The 5,145-nt window shown below is 41.1% G+C and overlaps 1 long non-coding RNA gene across 1 annotated transcript; it reads right to left on the bottom strand.

The window, feature by feature from the left end:
- Positions 1 to 3,080: 3,080 nt before the first annotated feature.
- On the bottom strand, positions 3,081 to 3,528 carry LOC137096050 (uncharacterized). The gene is made up of 2 exons (XR_010909182.1): positions 3,376 to 3,528; positions 3,081 to 3,233 (listed from the first exon to the last, which is right to left on the bottom strand). It is a non-coding gene; the product is annotated as an uncharacterized lncRNA (long non-coding RNA).
- Positions 3,529 to 5,145: the final 1,617 nt, after the last annotated feature.

Here is a 5,145-nt window from a genome sequence, read left to right as displayed (position 1 = left end):
TTTGGAATCCCCTGTGTGTACCGTCTGACAAGATGGAGTGGAAGACAAATACTGCTGCCTTTTAACTTTGAAGTGTTTTGTCAGAACAGGTAGCTGTGCGAAGCTGTCTCTTTCTGAGGGTGAACTTGATTCCCACCGGCTCCCCAGACGGTGACCGTGAGAAAATCTGTGCGTCCTTCTTACCTGATGGATGGCACTGCAGGTTGCCCTTGAACTCACCCACACTCAGACAAACATGTATCAAGTTCGGGATTTGAAGGATGTTTCTGTGCATTTATTTAGCTTCAATCAGATTTTATTTAAAATTGTCTGCAAGCAAGCATAACATTTATTCATATTGTTACTGGTTACATTTTAAAATTCAACAAGCCCTAAAGAAGGGAACACTGGAAATGGGACAAAGGGGATGAACTCTCTGTCTTAGGGCCCTTCCACACAGCCATAACCCAGAATATCAGGGCAGAAAATCCCACAATATCTGCTTTGAACTGGATTATCTGAGTCCACACTGCCATATAATCCAGTTCAAAGCAGATGTGGGATTTTATTCAGCTGTGAAAGGGGCCTTAGATTCAATTACTAGTTCTAGCCAGACTTAAGTCCTGTGGAGCAATAAATAAATTAAAATAGAGTTCTTTCACTTTATCAGTAAAGATGCTGTTACATCATGGATCCATGTCCTTAATACTGATTTAGGATTGCTTGTACGTTTCCACCAACGTCCCACCTCCTCTATCTTGTTCATGCCCAGCATTATTTTTTAACTTTAATTACATTTGGCCCAGCCATAGATTTTTAATGTGTTTTGTGCTATTGTTCAATGTTTATGCTATTTATGTATGAGTTTTATTTTTAATTGCTTTGTATTAGTATTTGTATTTTGCTTTGTATTGTGGTTGTTATTGGATGTATTGATGTATTGTGGGCTTGGCCTCATGTAAGCCGCATCGAGTCCCTTGGGAGTTGGTAGCGGGGTATAAATAAAGTATTATTATTATTATTATTATTATTGCACCAGCCACCCACCTGTGTCCAGAAAGTCATCATTATTGCAGATCTATCGGTTGCTGGTTGATGTCTGTTTTTATATTATTGTTATAATGCTGTTTTATTTTGTTTATGTTGTTTTTGGTGTATTTTAATGTGTTTTATTTTAACTATGTTTATTGGGCTCATCCCAGTCGCCTTGGGGAGATGGAGGTGGGGTACAAAAATAAAGTTATTATTGTTGTTGTTGTTGTTGTTTTGTGTAAATTGTTGCCTCTATATGGGTTCTGTATACATGACCATAGGAATGCTGTAGCATTTATGTGGTGATACAAGCTTACACAAATGGTATGGCCCCATATACACATAGGAGGGTCAGAAGTGAGAGTATAGTTCTTGCCATACTCAAACTTCTGCGTTGGACCTCATGGGATATATGAACCAGTCCTTAAAATAATTTCATATATCAAGCTGGATCTTTAAAACTCAGAATCAAATGATATCAACAGTTTTTTAAGCCAATTGAGTATCCCAGAATGGTACTATTCCATTATTCTGGCAGAGGCCACAAGGGGGCGATAGAGAGAGAAGGATAGTCCATTTTATGGGGTGGACGCAGTGCTTCTCAACCTGTGGGTCCCCAGGTGTTTTGGCCTACAACTCCCAGAAATCTCCGCCAATTTACCAGCTGTTAGGATTTCTGGGAATTGAAGGCCAAAACATCTGAGGACCCACAGGTTGAGAAGCACTGGGGCTGAGGGTGAGTTGAAGGAGGAAAACCACCTCTTTCTGTTTTCCTGTTATTCCACAAACCCATGTCCCTGTGGCAGAAACAACCCTTGCTTATGACATGGGAAGTAGGGATGGAGAATAACCAGCGAAAATGGGGAAAATGGTTTTCCTCCTTCAACTCCCCCCGCCATAAAATGGACTATCCTTCTCTGTCTAGCGCCCCCTTTTGGCCCCTGCCTGGATAATGGAACAGTACCCATAGAATTTCCTAGAATGTATCTCTAACAGAAATGTTAACTGAAATAAATCTAAAACAAGATAAACCTTTCCCCCCAGTGCAGTCCATAAAAAATCCTTAATACACAGCAAATGTCTTTATCAAGACTAACCCAAAATATACAAAAATGGGGGCAATTGTTTCCAGACCCTTTAGCTAGACATGACAGTGAAACCTGAAACCACATATTAGGTTTGCCCTAATACAATTATTTTAACTCCAGTGAAAATAACACATGAAGAACAGCTGTGAGGTCAACATTGTCGATAACACTTTTCCGAATGAAGCAGAGACTGTTTGAAGACCGGGACATCCGTAGGGAGACCAAGGTGCTTGTTTATAAAGCTATTGTCCTCCCAACCCTGCTATATGCCTGTGAGACGTGGACTGTCTACAGATGTAACATGCAACTCCTAGAACGATTCCATCAGCGTTGCCTCTGAAAAATCCTGCAAATCTCTTGAGAAGACAAGCGGACAAATGTCAGCATGCTGTAAGAAGCAAAGACCACCAGCACTGAAGTGATGGTTCTCCGCCATCAACTCCGCTGGACTGGCCACGTTGTCCAGATGCCTGACCACTGTCTCCCAAAGCAGTTGCTCTACTCCAAATTCAAGAATGGAAAACAGAATGTTGGTGGACAGGAAAAGAAATTTAAAGATGGGCTCAAAGCCAACCTTTAAAACTCTGGCATAGCTACTGAGAACTGGGAAGCCCTGGCCCTTGAGAGCTCCAGCTGGAGGTCAGCTGTGACCAGCAGTGCTGTAGAATTTGAAGAGGCATGAATGGAGGGTGAAAGAGAGAAACGTGCCAAGAGGAAGGCACGCCAAGCCAACCCTGACTGGGACCGCCTTCTACCTGGAAACCAATGCCCTCCCTGCGAGAGAAGATGCAGATCAAGAATAAGGCTCCACAGTCACCTATGGACCCGCCGCCAGTACACTGATCTTGGAAGACTATCCTACTCGGACAACGAGGGATCGCCTAAGACACACTCACAGCTACAATGACAAAGTTGGAAACTTTGGGGGGGGGGGGGATGCATGGATACTTAGTAGCAACAACCAGCAAGAATTCAGAGAGCTTTTCAGTGATTCTCTCAATGTATTTCTTAGTAGCATACAGCATTCAAGCAAAGAGTGTCCTTCTCTTTAGAAACTCCTGCCATACAATAAGATTTTGTAACTCCTGGCTGAATTGTTGTACGCGTAGCTTGGTGGTGCTGCAAACTCGGACCCTGGAGAAAGAAAAATAGTGTTTGAATATGGCAACTTGTTTAACCATGCAATACATTTGTTTTTAATATTAGATTTTTAGCTTTATTTAACCTTGTTGTCAGTTGCCATGAGTTGCGAAGAAAGTAAAATAAATGTGCTTACCTGTCCTGGTTTATTTTTATTTTAGTCTCCCTCCTAAGTCTCTCTTCCTTTAGCAGGATAAAGAAGTGTCCAGTTGGCTGAAGAGGCTTATCAGCTCTGTCTGTCTGGGTGTTAACAATCTATTTGCCTAAGTATCTGCCACATTCACATGCAATGATGTTTCCATTGTGACTCACCATATTTGGCTGAATGTTTTGCTTCCTGCTCCCCCTCCTCCGGCATTGTCTCTCACCCCTCCTTTCCCACATACCACCCTTCTGACACAGCAACTCCTTATTGGAGAATACGGCTGCTGCTGAAGATAAAAGGAAGCTTCAGTCACCTTCCTTTCCCCACTTTTCTTGTCCTTTCTTTTGTCTTCTTGTCTTTTCAGTCTCCTTCTTTATTCTTGTCTTTTAGGGCCACTTCCTCACCCCACATACAAGTCTTTAAAACTTTTTAGAAAGGAAAAATGCCAGGAATGTGTTTTCCTTGGTTAGTCTCAATGGCACTACTACGTTCTATTTATTTCTATACTAAAACAGACAAAAGATGAGCATCTCTTTGAATACGCTTAGAAAAGAAGTCTCTAATCCTGAATGAATTCAAATAAATAAGCTTTAAAAGACTCCCATCACTGAAACCAATGGGAGTGAGTGTACAGGACTGCATCTTTAATGCCAAGCTGAGGATTTTTTTTCCTTTCCTGTATTCTGCTGTAGATGCCACCCCCCCCCCCCCCCCAGGCTAAGAACTGTGTCTGTTAGTTATGCCATATAATGCAAGCATCTTGCGGATAATTAATTAGGGCATAAGATAGCGGCTTTTGGAAAATGGCCCATTCAGGTGAAAAAAAAGGCAGGTACCACTGGCGTACCTTTCTCCTGTCCCAGTTTGGCAGGAACAGTCCAAATGATCCTCTGTCTTCCACTTTTCCAGCTATTTTTAAAATGTTCCTATTTTTTTTCATTTCCCCCTTGGGCTTAATTTTACTTCAGCTGTTTCAAATCAAGTTCAAAGTGCAAAAGTGGAGAATCAATATACTCAGCATGGGGGGGGGGGGGGGGAGGGAGAAGAGGAGATACAGGCCCCATTTAGAAAGTCATATAATCCAGTTTCTGAATGCAGATTATCTGCTTTAAACTGGATTATATGGCAGTGTAGACTCATATGATCCAGTTCAATGCAGATAATCTGTATTCAGAAACTGGATTATGTGGTCAATATAGATAGTTTTGCCCTTCCCAATAGGTTCAGGCAAAAGTACACTGCTATAGTCCCTCCTGGCTTGTCTGTTTCTCTTTATCAACAACAACACCCTGCTTTTTTCTCAGAAATAAGACTCAGAGCAGCTCACACTTAAAAAGCAATACTATTGAAAATGGACAAAAAGTAAATATTGAAATGGAATTAAATTTATACAAGTACTTAAAATCAATTAAAATACAATTAAAATTAAAATAAATAAAATGTTTTTAGAATCAGTCTGATCTTTAAATACCTTTTGCTTTAAAAGCCCTCTTGAGCAGATTTTAATGTTGTTTGGCCACAAATGACACATTCAGGTGAGGAAAAAGGAAGGTACTATAGGCATACCTTTGATCTGTGACACGTTGGACAGTATGCATAAATCTGTTGAAATCTGAAGTGGGTCCCTTCAGCTTTCAGCACCCCTGCTTCTTTTAGGATTGTTACAGCCGGTTTTTGTTTGCCAGATATTTGATACTTGGCCACACGTGTCCTCCTTTTCTCAGTGACACAGAATTAAATTTGGAAGCACGTTTCACACTT

The sequence above is a fragment of the Anolis sagrei genome, chromosome 2 (assembly GCF_037176765.1).
Source record: "Anolis sagrei isolate rAnoSag1 chromosome 2, rAnoSag1.mat, whole genome shotgun sequence".
Classification (NCBI taxonomy): Eukaryota; Metazoa; Chordata; class Lepidosauria; order Squamata; family Dactyloidae; genus Anolis; species Anolis sagrei.
This window is presented reverse-complemented; position numbering and strand designations above follow the sequence as displayed.